The sequence below is a fragment of the Pezoporus flaviventris genome, unplaced genomic scaffold (genome assembly GCF_033815535.1).
Source record: "Pezoporus flaviventris isolate CSIRO_AGI_PZ_B2104156 unplaced genomic scaffold, CSIRO_AGI_Pfla_v1 ptg000002l, whole genome shotgun sequence".
In the NCBI taxonomy this organism is placed as follows: Eukaryota; Metazoa; Chordata; class Aves; order Psittaciformes; family Psittacidae; genus Pezoporus; species Pezoporus flaviventris.
In genome coordinates, this window is record NW_026892550.1 from 23240441 (window position 1) to 23255684 (window position 15244).

Consider the following 15244-nt stretch of genomic DNA (forward strand, 5'->3'; position numbering starts at 1 on the left):
GAACTGAAATAAAACAATAAAAATATGCACTTTAAGCCAGTTGGGTTTAAGTCACTTTGGCATGTTTAACTGCTAGAATACAGAAATTAGCACATTTGCAAGCAACTGAATAAACATTCAGTCTTCATGAAACAGAGCCATACATCTATGGGCATTAATTCTGTAATTAACATAAGTGACAATAACAATGCAGAGTAGCCAAAGGACTCTATTTACTAAAAGAGTGATTTTAATAACTCACAGATAAAGGAAACAAAGTTGGGATTATATCTTCTTCCCATCTTTTAAAAATTCTAGTGAAAAGAACAGCTCATGTGGAGACATTTAACTTTTCCTATGTTGATGTCAGCTTTGCAGTTATACTTGGCATAACAGCTTTGATTAAACATTTTATATAATTGTAAGCTTCCTGAGGGGACTCAGAATGCAACTATCAGGTGCTTGGGTTACATTCCAGATGGCAAGAGATTTGCTCAGCTTCACACTCCTCTTCCCACTGATGATGCTAAACCACAGTGGAATTAATTTGCAAGTAATTCTGGAACCATCAGGTTGAATTTCAGAGAATTAAAAAAAAACAGAAACTCTGCTTTTACAACAAAGCAGATGATTTGTAGTTATTTTTTAAGCAATTCCCAGGCTTCCCCTTGAGTAATTTTGAAACCCCTGTCTGCAAGCATTATACTCTAAAAGCACTGCTGTTGCATTAAGTTTACAAGTGAACTGAAAAGACTTTCTACAATTAATCCTTTCCCACTTTCAATTTAACATTTAGCTAAACAGACAGTAGCGTCAACAATATCTAGATGCAGATATGTATGGTAAGGCAACCCATAATCAGATTCATTTGGGATACCATCACACCTGACCACTACCTAGATAAACTTTCTTTACCACAGAAAGTTAGCTTCTGCAAGAGAAGGGAAGCTGGGGGGAATCTAATCTCACCTGCAGAAATAGCAATGTCAAGGTACACCTTAAGGATGACTGGGGACAAAGCCAGGGACACTGCTTCTCTATATTCCAGAGAGATGCTTCAGATGTGGAGAGCTCGGAGGACAATCATAACAAATATTCTCGGAAATCCCTAATAACCATGTTCCTCTGTTTGCCATTTCCCTGGTTCTAGTGAGTTGTTGACTGTCCATGCTTGGTTCTGACTTGCAAGTAGAACATTTTAATGTGTGTTTATACATGCCTTATGATAGAGCTGGACTGGCTTCAGGAATTTTCCTACCCCACGAAAATGGGGCTTGAACACAGTGGCAGTATTTCCATACAAATCTTCATGCCAAAAATTCTCATTGGTGACTGAAGATACCTAAATTCACTGTTCTGAGTTCAGATCCACTGTTTCTCATCACGTACAAAATCAAACCAGGCTGATATAAGTGCCTGTTTAGACTGAACTGGACAGTCTTTTATTTCAGCAGCCTAAAAGACTTCATTTGCTGTATTTCAGGCTTAACACAGCATCAGACCAGCTTTCTCCTTCCCATGCTAAGTAGCACATGGCTGTGACAGCTTGAAAATGCCTGAGAAAGAGCAAGTGGCCGTAGAGGACTGAGTACTGGTTTCGCATTTCATCAAAATCATCATCATAATAATAATAGTAACAACAACATGATTCTTCTGCAAGAACTCTTTGAAAGAGTGGCTGTGGATACCCAGTCAGAGGGGAGAAGTTTGAAAAGATGTTTTTTAGCCTGACCTGGAACCAGAGTTTTGTGCTGCAATGCAGAATGAGAACTAAACTAATGCTAACTACAAAGAGGCTGCTGGCCAAAATAGAGCTACTGCTATGTGTGAATTCACTCGAAGTCATTGCTGCAGACAACAGTAGAAGTTGTGACTGCAGTGAAGTTAATGCCTGATAACCAGGATGGAGAACAACAAACACAAAAGTAATTTGTCACCCCAATTCCTTTTGTTCATTCTGTATTATAGACTTTTTTATTGATAACAGGGGAAGGAGGAAAAGGAAATACTTGTACAAAATTTAGACTGACTTGCTTTTTCTGTCAAAAGCTACAGAGTGAATGGCACACCTTTGAATGGACTTCACTGTTATATCAGTAGACTGTAGTTTTCACCTGAAGATCCATCAAAATACTGTCTGAGAGAATTCACTACCCTCTGTAAAACAATCAAGGAATTTAACTGTGTGTAGTAATTTGAAAAATTAACAACAGCAATCTAATGTCAGACTGTCTTACCAATGTAAGACAAGACTGAGCAACTCTTGGATCTCAGCCTCAGGTTATTTCATGACACAGCTATTCCAAACCCCATCTCACTCTGTAGAAGCAGAATAGAGAGCATCTTAACATAGTAACACTATGAACATGAACAAATTAAAGACCTGTACTTTCTTATCAATATAATTTGCAGATATTACCTTTGACTGACAGGAAAAAAAAAAGTTAAAGCAGTATTTCACAATACGTGATTCTTTGAATCAAAGAACTAACGTTAAACACAGAGTAAAGGTCAGATGAATCTGATCTTGGAAGATAGGGATGATGAACTGCAACACATTAAAGCCTCTGAAATCTCAAAAAAAATTAAAAAGAAAGGTCAATAAAGGATTTAGTCAATTTGCTGATGGGTAACACTTTAATGAAAAATAAATCTTCTCTTCTATCAGATGATTAAAATGTCATGCCTGAACTACATTCTAGACCTTGCAACACAAATGGGAATTAAAAAGAATATAATTTCATCTCAAATATATACAATAGTATGTGACAAGTATAAGTTTTAAACAGTAATGTATAGATTTAAAGAGGTTTTCATTAAAATAATGCTTAGAAACTAACTTTGCAATAATATGAAAAGTCACAGAAAGTTAAGAAATTAATATATACCCAAAAGGATACAACTTACTTCAATTTTAAGTTTGAACTCTGTTTTGAAATAACTATGATGGACATTTAAAGGTATTTGTATACAGTACTAATATTTTTGTGTTCTTAGAGCTGAACATTAGTTGTAATATTTTGATCCATCAGTTTGGTTTTTAAACTATGACAATGCCAGTCCTGAATCTGAATAAAGTCTTCAGGACATAAGCATCAGCAACTAGTTCAATTTAAGTAACAAAGGATTACCTCTTCTGTAGCTCTTAAAGAGATCTTTGTTCAAGAGAAGGGTCAAAAACGGATAGAGCTCTGCTAGCCTGGAAGGAAACCCTCACAAACACTACCAGGCAGGATGGTGGACTTCTGGGAGTGATGGTTTTGCTTGCAATTCAGCTGTTTTCCATTTATGATTTCCTTCTCTTTTACCTACTTCAAAATTTTTTAAGAGACAAAAATTTTCAAAAGAATCTCTGAAATTATTCTCTAAATAAAACTGCGAATAAATGCCTCATCCCATCTAGAAACTGCTATGTAATTATGTAAACATCCAAAATTTCAGAAAGTTAGATTGCAATGTAATAATTACTGAGTCTTCATTGGATATCCATGGACTTTCAATGTTGATATATTAGAAAAAGTAACTATGATTAATCTGTTTATGTAAAATATTATTCTCTATTCCTATTAGATGTATATAAAGCAGAGAATCACTTTAAGCTACACCAATTCTTCATATAAAGTTATTTTGGAACCAAAGCATTATATATTTATTCATGCTCATGTTTTGTCCCTGCCAAGGCTTGTCACAAACACCCAGGAAAGATCATATTCCTAGCTCACTTCAGAACAATCTTTATACTTTTAGGATTTTTTTGTTTTATCAGTCCTTCTGAAATGCTTTAATGAAACAGTAAAAGTTTGCCTGCTGTTCTTGAATGGATATATAAGCAGCTGCAGTGATGCTACCACACTGATGTCTACCCAAGAAACAGCTTTTCCATGCTACCCTATTAACAGTACTTATTTAAAAAATAAATATCTGAAACTCAATTTTTTTTTTTAAAGTTAGACATCTATTGGGTGTCTTCTGCATTTTGAATCTGGCAAGGTCTTCTCTGTTCAGTTTTACCATCATTTCCCTACCTCTGAGTAGAAAAGATGATTATTACCTACAGTGAGATAAAATGGGAAGTTCCATGAAGAAATTTAATTAAACATTAATCACATGAATAATTTCATAAATAGATAAGAAAGATTCCTCCTTTTTTTTAAAGAACCGTGATCAATCTGATGACAAAGCTGCCTGCCTTACTTGCTCATCATTAAAAGTATTCAAAATATTTGTGGGAAAACACGAATTGATAATGAAACCATCTTAATGTTTATAGGTTTTTCTTTTCTTTCAGTGCAGACTTGCATCACCCATTGCTTTTAGATGTTTCAGGAGGCACACATGAACATTTCAAATAAATATGTGGCAGCTTCTTAGGACTTTACATTATATATTTCAAAGAGCAATTGTGGGTCAGATGGTGCCTGGCTTTTGTGAAGCTGCACAGAGCTGCAGAAAGGGAAAAATCTCAGTATCTTCTTTTGTACACACATCTGGGAAGAACAGCAGCTCTGACACTGAGTAACACAGCTGTTCTTTCTGCATTTTTGCTCTAAGTTTCTGGACTGCTTAGATGATCCTTGGGAAGGGAGAAGGAAGTGAATTTTCTGCCATCTCCTAACAGATGTTGCTTGAGGTGCACATTAGCTGCATGCCGTGCCTTCGGAAGGTCATTGAAAGGACATGGATTTTTCTGAAGGATTCAAAAGGGAAGCAAACTGTATGCTGGGTTTGTTAAAATACTGGGTTTTTGTAACAGTCTAGTGTAAACATACCTGACCCTTTCAGATGTTCCTGTGTAAAGAAATCTGGGAGAAAAGTACATCTCCAGCTATACTAAAAAAAGAGGAAGGAAATTGGGAAAACGATAAGGAAAAAGGCAATTTTTGGTTCCATGACTAAGTGAAAGAAAGGACAAGTCATCCTTCTAAATAAGATACAAACATCAGCATAGTCTTTATCCTCAAGGCAAATGAGACAGCTCAGACTGGCAATGAAAACCTTCCAAGACAATCAGTAAATACAGGTTCTGCATTTTTAGGACGGAGGCTCTGTAACTGCCTACCCAAAAGATCCATCAAATATTTACTGGAGTTGGCAGTAGGGCAGCTTTATTCCTCAAGCGAAACTTCAATGGAAACCCAGAGATGCTCAAACTTTTCTAAGAAAAGCAACAATGTATGTTCATTTTTTCTGTATGGCCCCTTGTACCTGTGCCTTCTTATGTCAGAAAAGATTTTATGATATGAACTTTCACAATGAAGAGAAAGACTTTCAAGATAATGAGAAAACACAGCAAAATATGCAATAGAGCAAGCAAAGGGAGAGCAAGTTACTGCTGGATGCTATTTGAGGGCAATTTTGTTATTGAATAAGCTTACAATTAAAGAGTATCTGTCAGATGTGACAAAACATTAAGGAAGAATGAATGAAAGATTGTACTATAGGAAAAATATAGTTTACAATGAGCAGAGTACAAAATTATCTCCTGTAGATGCTCAGAAGAATAGTAGGTTGTATCATAGGAGGAACAAACTAAATGTGCTCATTTATGAACACAGCCACATCTGACTGAGTCCAAGAGAAAAGAGTGACCTTGTGCTTTTAGTCTCAGATTTAGTGCAGATTGACACTTTTGGGTGGCTGAAATCACAGAGCTAAATATTCATTAGAGAATATACACATTATAAATGCAGGTATAATTCTGAGACAATGAAGCATTCGTAAGTGTACATTTTCCAAATATATTCAATTTTTTCATAATTCAGACAGTTTAGCTGAATTTATTTTTGCTGGAAAACATCATGAACAGCCTACCTGGACTGCTTCTGTTCCTTATTTTTGGTATTATTGTTGGAATTATCTGTCAATAATGAAACCAAGGAGAAGAAAATAGAGAATGAGACTATGTAACTGTTTTTCAAGAAGTACTTGCCAAAATACACACATCCTGAAATTACAGTTTAAGATGTGCATTTTTTCCTGTATGGACCTTGTATAGTGAATAATATGCAGATACATCTAATGTGATTTTTATATTAATTTGAAGCAACTAATAATAAAAAAAAATATTCTTAAATCCCAAGAATTTTCACATGCAACTGGAAAGTTTCTGTGTAATCATAATCATGGATAATCTTTTGACATAGAAATCACAACAGTATAACTTTAACTTTTATTCATGGAGTTGTTTCAAACTCTGCTTATATCTCTAACCATATTACTATTCTCTGTGCATCCCAGAACTACCTATATAGCACCTTTTAATCATTTGTCACTTACTAAAAACTACAGGAAAGGTTAATGCTGCCCTTTCATATTCTGCACATCTTTTGCAAGAACAGCCAGAGAGCAAGTTCCTTCAGCTGAGTCCCTACCATGTTGGTTTGGTATGTGTGTATTCATAGGACAGTGCCAGACAGATTTCCACCATCAGTTATATCACAGGTTAATGCTATACCAACAAAAATATATAGCAGCATTGTTGATTGAAGAAGATGATAAACTAAAAAGCACCAATGCATTTTAAGAAAGAGTTGCAGTAAAGCAGCTCTAAATCTGAGTAACTGCTATATGGCTGCTGCTATAACTAGGAAAATTCGTACTTCTGCAGACTAAGCCAGCAGTGATACAGTGAATTGGGACTGCCCAACTTGCTCATCTTCTCCTTTCTGCCTGCTAAGAATCACTATTTTATTTTTGCATTTCTACTCTCTTTATCCTTTAATATAATTCGACACTGGAGATCAAAGCATGGGGAAAAATGTTTCCTTAACAATAGCAAATCAATTATTAAAGCTAAAGTTGATTTTATTGTCTTGGCCTCAAATACTTCCAAAGCATATGTATTTCCCCTAACCGTACCTGAGGAATTAAAAATGCAATGCTGTTGTGCAATTACGCTATTAACATACTTTATCTAATGACATTTAAATTAAATATTTTCTGTGGGCTTTATCCCTAAAAGTCAGGTTTATTTTTTTATTTTTCAGGACAAGGCAATACTAGTTTTACATTCTAATTGAAACCAGTCATTGTAGCAGACAGTTTCCAGTTAATACTTTCCTGCCTTCTTAGGTGTTTACATGTCCCTTGGGATATGTCTCCTTTCTTGTAGCAGCTCAACATTTATTTGGTCTACAGGGTAAATCCAAGCAGGTTATCAACTGCTGTGACTGAAGTTATGAAGGCAAGGGAGTAAAAGATGAGGATATTCTCATATGTACTTATATTCCTTCTTATTACTTCCTTTCCTCATCAACCATACTGAGCCCACACATGCTAGGAAGCAGATAGTACCAAATGGTGTGTCTCAGGAGAAGCTGTGCCCGGGAACATGGTCCCTGTGTTTGTCCAATAGACCAATGTTCAGTACAAAATGCTTCTTAGCTGCATCTACCATAGGAAAAAGCTATAACCAAAAAGCTTGTATTTTTCATTATACAGTATTCGCTAAGATGCAGGACACAATAAAAAGGAGTCTGACTTAAAAATTATTCATGCAAGCAACGTGTAACTATGGACAATGCTCTTCTCCCCCCCAACAAAGCTTTCTCTCCAGAGCTTTTTTTTTTCTTTATGGATGAAACATCTTGCAATCCTAGCATGATTCATTTTGTTGAATAATATAATATATATAATTAAAAGTTTATTTATGTTTTGATACCAAAAAGCTTTTGCATAGTTGCAACAGAAAGACATCAAGCTAATATCAAATATAAAATTTTTGCTCTCATTCTGTACATTAAATCCAGTTAAGCTTTCACAGAGAATCTGCAAAGGCTTCCTTGAACTCTCCCAATGTTTGCTTTGATGTGAACTGGGTTCATCCCTCTAAATGATGATAGCTGTCAGCAACTTTAAATTATTCACAGTTAACGAGGTATAGGAAAGCCCTCAGCACTTCTGAGGTTAGAAGCACAGACACAGTGTTAAGACTGATATTCTGTCACCTGTGATGAAGGCATGATGCCTGTACGGCTGCTAAAACAGCCTTAAATTGATAATAGGCCTCTACGCCACTGAATAGTAATGGCTCTGAACCCCACAGTCCAGGACATACTCTTCTGGGTATTCTGTAAAGAGAAAAGCAGATATAGTTCCTGGTATAAATAACACATGAATAAACTAAGATTATTAAATACAATGTTTTAAAACATCTTATGACCAGTTTCTGACCTCAGTTATACTGGTACCAATCTCTTTTAACTTCCCTGTAATTCAATAATCAGTAGTTTTTTACACAAGGTTCCAGAGTATGTATGAAATACTTCTTTCATAGTGTGTTTTATAAAAAGCAACTATCATTGTTCCCCTGAATCTCTAATAGAAGTACTTAGTCTCCTTCCAAAATTGATTTAAACAGAGCATAATTCTTCATATATTTTGACTGACATATCCACTTTTAAATCAATCAGTTCGGTCTTTTGGATTCCAGGATGCTAATAAGACATCTGGACATCCATGAAAGAAAAAAACAGTACTCATTTCTAGACATGACTGCTTAGGCAACAAACTCTTTATCTATCCTATGATCTACTGGAGACAGTGATCAACCATAGCTGCAGGCTGCACACTCAGTTATTCCTATTCATGTGCAAATTTTGCACTCCAACATGACTACGAAGACACTATGATAATTATCTCCTGTGTGCTGTCTTCACTTAACAGTGTCTCAGTCATCTGCTGTTTCCCAGCATTTGAGCATTCCTGCAGGACTTTTCTCAGCCTTCCCCCTTCTTCCCTTCCCAAGCACGGTGATTTTCTACAATACCTCTGATTCCCTGAAATGTTGAAATTTTACAGTAAAGGAAAAGTATTCTCAATTCACTGGAACCAGAAAAAGATAAATGAACTAACTACATGAAGAAACATAAAATTATTGTGGGCCATATTAACAAGAAAATGCAAAATCAGCTCTCTTCCTTGGTTCATCCTCATTGTCTCCACATACACGCAGAAACACCTGCAGAAACACATTTACATGAAAGTATACCCACAAAGGCTTGGTTTTGGCTTCTTGTAAATAAATATGAAGATTTGCAATGCATTCTAAAAAATAAAGTACACATTATTTTATAGCTAATTCTTTTTTATAATACTTGAGATTTAATTCTTAGCTGTACCTCAGTCAGCTTTTTGTCAGATGGGGAATCTCTTTTAAGGAGAACCCTTAGGTTGCCACATAGAATACCCTAACTATCTGAAATGGCCACAAACATCACCTTTTTCAATTAGGGCTGTTACAAGTTCTTTGCAGTATTTCTATAGATTATGAAATTACAAGTATAAACTAGAAAAAGGCTGTAAGAAAAACCATACATTTTACCATACATGGATCATTCCAAAACAGATTTTTGTTCAGTTTGTAAGATGGAGATCAAAGTTGAGCAACAACTAGCAGGATTTTTCCAAAGACAGAAAACTTACACATTAAGAAGAAATTTGAAAAAAAATGTATGTAATAGTGCCAGCCAGTAATGCCTATCAAATTGTGTCCCACTGACAGGGACCCTACTGCAGCATTCCTCAACACAAGCAAAACATTTTGTTGATACTCAAGAATGGCAACTCTAATATCTCATTTAATCTTATTACACTTCCTGTTATTAACATTGATTTATGATAATAAAGCAATTTCCTTTTGCTATAATTTTTCTATAAAGCAAATGATGCTTCTTTATAATTCATTAGATACATGCACTGTGTCTGTGTTGTCCATTACACTAATATTTTATTCTGAAACAAATCCCAGAGGTCTATCAGTGGGTAGCAGATGGAATTGATGAACACATGAGCAGGGCTGCCTTTATTCTTTTTAGTGGCTGGAAAACTTCCCAAAGTAATATATGTCTTGCTCATGTATTCATCACTCATTTCTGATGTATTCCAAGTAATTCTCAAGTTAGAAAAAACCGACACAGAAATGGACCTGAATGCATATTCCCTTTTCAGGGAAGATTTATCCTTCTGAGAGGTTAAACGAAAGCATTGGGACCATTCACTGAGCACTGCTGATCACTGCCTGTGAGGATGTGAACTTCACTGACTTTGTGGAAAGTCAGTGACTATGGAGATACTCAGGACTTTGATGCTAAAACTGACCTTTGATAATTAGAATAAGAAAAAAAAAAAGCAGTCGATTACATGCATGAATAACCTTATCTTAATTGCCAGCAAATGGAACCAGCCTTTTTTTTTTTTTTTAATAACTCAAACTTCCACATATTGACCATAAAAAGTTATCTTTGTGGCACTTGCAGGCAACTGAAGCTCAGGAGAGCCAATTAAGATGAGTAGAGCCAAATGGACACATTTTGACATCAGGAAGAACAGACTGTAAAAGAACAAATACTTTGATCTGAACCCCAGCCTGAGTAAGAGGGCACATATAATGAAACCTCATTATAAAGCACTGAGTCTGGCATTTAAACAGTTGCCAAGAAAAGGAGACTGGGCTCCTTCCACTTCAGTAAAAATGTGAGGGTCAGTATTGTGCCAGTTCAAGATTTTGGTTTATTTTCACATCTGTCTCCAGAATGAAATGAGACAGTATTACGACATTAATGGAATATTCAAATAAATTTTACTGTATTTGGAAAAGCCCTCCTTTGACTTCAGAACCTGCAGTTTTTACTATTTCACTCATCACAGGAGTTTGTGATGACTTGGTTTCCTCTGCGCTCTTTTATAGGATGGTGTGCAACAGCCTTGATTTTGAGTAGGGTTTATGGAATGCCATTTTCTTCAGGTTTAGATCTTGTTTGCAAGAACTCTTCTTTATACCATTCTTCTCTCTCTATGTATCCAGCTCTGTTTCCATCTGCATGCAAGTCTTCCTGAAACACCTGAGTTTCAGAAGTTGCATGAATATGGTTGTTTTTCAGGTAAGCTTCAGTTCAGTAAGAATTTCATAATTTCATAGCAGGGTTTTCAGTTTCAGTTTGGGGCAGGCTGCTTGAAATTTCCAATAGGGAAATTTAACCCAGAGTTTTCAATTCTACAGAATGAGACATATGGCTATACACATACCTCAGTAGTTCTCATAGTCTGAAAGTGTCTTCTTCTCCAAAGGTATATCTACTCCCTAATAACTACTGTTCTTCCACAGTGGTTTGACCATTTTGGATTATGAAAACATGGAATATTTCAATTCTCCATAGAGTATCCATATATGATAGAGCTATGCTAGTATATTTTAACAGATAAACTTATGCAGTAGGTGAACTTTATGGTTCTCTCTCGTCTATGAAACATAAGGGGACATAAGTCCACAAAGGTGAACTGTGCTTGGGAGTCAGGTAATTAATGACTAATGTGGGTAGACAAAGAATTTTAAATAAATAATATCAGTTCAAGCATCAAAATTGAAAAGAGAAGTCTGCAATAATAACATTGGCTTTAAAGTCATTACAGTAAGAAGGGTCCACTTGTCAATCTTTTCTTTCTAACTTACAAAAGATAGCAATCATTTTAAAATCTAACAGAAAAGCTTAAATTCTGAGTAATCATATTAATCCAGGAGTTTGAATTTGATTTTTGGAGAAAAAAGACCAAGATGGGGTGGGGAGTGAGGATTCTTGGTATATCCTGGGACTTCATAAAGAATTTGAGTGGATAAAATGTTACATGATTATTTTTCTTTTAATAAAAAGGTATATATTAATGAATGTTAGAATAGAATACTAACTGCATGTGGCACTTAAAAGTCATCACCTTATAAACAGGTATCAAAACACTTCGTGAAAGTATCAGAATCAGTACAACTCCTTTACAGATGAAAAAACTGGGACACAAAGGACTGAAACCATATGACAAAGGGTGCATCCAGCAACACCCTCATATCTCAAAAAACCCACAGAATTATTCCTTATCCAATAGTATCCCAAAAGAGGAATCTCTACACTTGCAGATTTTACTCATACACTGTGCAAGTTAAACAAAATGCAGACTAATATTATCCGCAGCACCTCTCAATTTGTTCATATATTTTGTCTGAAAATCTTGTTTCAATGCTTAGCATAACTACCTGATAAGAACCATTTTCTGCAAGCTTCAGACCTAATTGAATATAAATACTTGTTCATATTGTCTTTGTGAATATGTAATGCACTGAAAACACGTCAAATTCTAATTGCTTTGACTCTGCGCCTTTGACACCAAACAAATTAAGTAAGGGCAAAGTATAAAAAGAGAAGGGAAAAGCAAAAAAGATAATTTCAAGGTAATGCTTAGATTCATTATTTATTTGTCATCGAGACAGAGTAAAACTTTAACTCATTAGAACAACCAGCCATAGCACAGTTGTTGCTAATTTAGCAATAAAATACAACGCAACAATATCTTTCGTTCAGTAACATTTCTTTGTCTTTGCCCTAAGCAAGGGAAAAATCAAGGGGTGGCATATCATTAAATTAGGTTTATCAATTAGACACTTTGTTGGTATTTAGTAAATATTTAGCAATCAGCACCTAAATTTTATTATTTAATCCTGGGAAGATTTACGTGCAAACCTAAATTTACTCAAATGCTTAACACTTATACTGTACATAAATCTTTGGGATCATGTCTGAGTCATACATTTAATCATTGTGATATAAAACAATGTGTCACTGTATAATATATCACTGACATTATGTTTGGAATACAAACTTTGTCTCAATCTCACTCTGACCACTTGAGCTGACAAGGCAACATTTCCAAAACTGCACAAGAATACTGCACATAGGAAAAGCTGGACAGGAGAATAATCAGAATTTTCAGAATTACAGCTCATGTTTACAAATCTCAGTGATTTTGAAACATAAGATCATTATTTACAGGTTACAACATTTGCCTAGCTATGACCTGTTACATATGGAAAGCCACTAAGTTTTGACAGTGAAAAAAACATATGAATGGAAGCATGGCCCTAAAAAATAAAGCATAAAAAACAGCTTTTACTTGTAAAGTCTTAACTGTACTTCAAAGAGACAGTATTCACAGACAGCTTCCGGTCATTATGGAGTGTGTTTCTAATTTCCTACTGCTGACTCACAGCAATTAAGCTAGGAAACATAGCTGAGATAGACAGACCGGCAGACAATTCACTGTTGGCAGATAAGCTTATTCACAATGGTGAATTTGGCTTTAGGGGCAAGAAATGAAGTGTCATGAAATCCTAGAGAAGGAAAGCTTTTTCATGTGCTTTAATCTGAAATTTACAGAAAATGGAAAGAGGTGTATCGAATAATTAGGCTGACAACACTATGCTTTTAGTTATAGCAGGCAAAGCCACAACAAAAACAAGCAGCTGAGAACAGAAACCAGGTATATAAAGCATTGGGGGTTTTTCCACCCTGAATGTTTCTTTAATGATGGAATAATCTCTGTTACCTACATCAAAGAAAAAATTTGAGTAAAAAACTGCATTGTTTTGACAATACTAAAGTAGCATATGCAAACAAACAAACAAAGTGTGCAGCTGCAATGGTGCAAAGCACAACAGAATTCAAGTCATAAATAGGGCTTTTACATATAACCTCAATATCAATACTCAAAGACATCAAGTTTTCAATAGTTAGGCAACTACACAGCCACAGAAGCTTGGGTAATACTCTGTTGTAGTAAGTACAGACACATTTCCAAACCTGTAACCTTTAATCACAGGAGGTTTTATTTCTTTCTTTATTTAAACCAACTGTGAAACTAAGTGGGCTCAGTACAAAATAAAGAGGACAGAGAAGTTCCCAGCAGTTCACAAAGGAACAAGTACTGTGGGTGTTACTGATTTTTCTGATCACCAGTCATCTGGGGTATTTTGTATTGTAAGATTATACATATTCAAGAACACCAGGGTTAGTTTATGTTAGAAACTATCCTTGCTGGCGCTGTAATCATCATTAAGGTATTAAGTGCAAACTACTGGTCTGTACAAGCTTTCCAGTGCAGATGGGCTGCCCCTGAAATCAGAGCTTTTTGAGTAGCTGAAGAAAGAAACAATTATTTCCCACTTTACCCCTGAGCACTTGGAACAAAACAAATAAAAGAAATAAATCTCTGATTGGTGGTAAAGTGGAAACACTCCTAGTGGAAACACTGCACAGGAACAAACACTATGTGCCCAGTTTTCTAAATAAAAGTAGGTGTCTGATAAAAGATACGTACAATTTAAATAACTATACATTTAGAGCTAGAGAGCTTACAAATATTTTTACATATTTACATATTTTTACAATCAAATGAGAAAGGGGTGTGATTTTTTTCTTCTGCACTGTGCTAATATCCTTCACCATCTTATTGCCATTTAAAACTTTCAAGCACATAGCAATATTATTTACGACCAGGAGACTGCTTATCATTCTCAAGGTCAGATGCTTATCTGCAAACGACTAGACTTTAATCAGCACCACTGCTCTGTGAGAATAAACATCTCAGACCAAGGGTTCTCTTTCATACTATGACAAAAACATAAGGATGAAAAATTCTGTTTCTCCTGAACTCTATAAAAGCATTTGAAGTTCCCCATTACTAGTCTCTAGCTTTTGATTATAGTTTTTTGTTTTCTTCTACTTTTCATGTTGTCATTGATCCAATAACAAACTTGTTCTAAGTTTATAAATACCTACACTTCACACTCTTTCTCACTGTTGCAAACATTATAGCACTTACTCATTTTTAGGGGAAAAGATATTATATTCTATTTTTATTGAACATTCTCTAGTGAAAGAATTTCAATACCATTGGTCATGGACCTCAGAACTCCAGACAGGAAATCATGAAAACTGAGATGCTAATGCCTAAGAATAAATATTTTTCATTCTCATTTCTACAAGAGGAGTGGTGTACAGAGTTACAACAAGGGATAAGAAGATCTTATCAATCCAAACATGTCAAGTGTTTGTAATTCAGTAACTATCAGAAAAAAAAAAAAAAAAAGACTAAAGACTTTGAACTTAAAACTAACCCACTTCTCAACACCTGAAAATTTGATACTAGGAAAGTGTTCTATGTGAAGTATTGGGGAAGTAAAATCCAGCAAATAAATTATGAATTATTTTCTCAGCTCTTTTCAGGACACCGTTGATGTGCTTTGGTGTCTCAAAGCTTTCTCGTTTTTAAACATAAAACATTATCATATTTTAAAATTTAATGAACAAGTCAAAAATATATTACAAAGGACCTGTGAATAACAGTTACTTCAAAAGTATTTTAGGTAGGTAAAGTTTAATGTTGGCTTTAAAATAAATTGTTTATAACTTGCCAACAAAATCATCTACCTTTTCTCGGTGAG

General features: G+C 35.1%; 1 protein-coding gene and 1 long non-coding RNA gene across 2 annotated transcripts in view; both read right to left on the reverse strand.

Moving 5' to 3' along the window:
- The window catches only part of KCTD8 (potassium channel tetramerization domain containing 8), a 98330-nt gene that overhangs the window by 46006 nt on the left and 37080 nt on the right, over positions 1-15244 (reverse strand). The window lies entirely within an intron of this gene.
- Positions 7609-9003, reverse strand: LOC133278714 (uncharacterized). Its single transcript, XR_009746672.1, has 2 exons — positions 8937-9003; positions 7609-8548 (listed from the first exon to the last, which is right to left on the reverse strand). It is a non-coding gene; the product is annotated as an uncharacterized LOC133278714 (long non-coding RNA).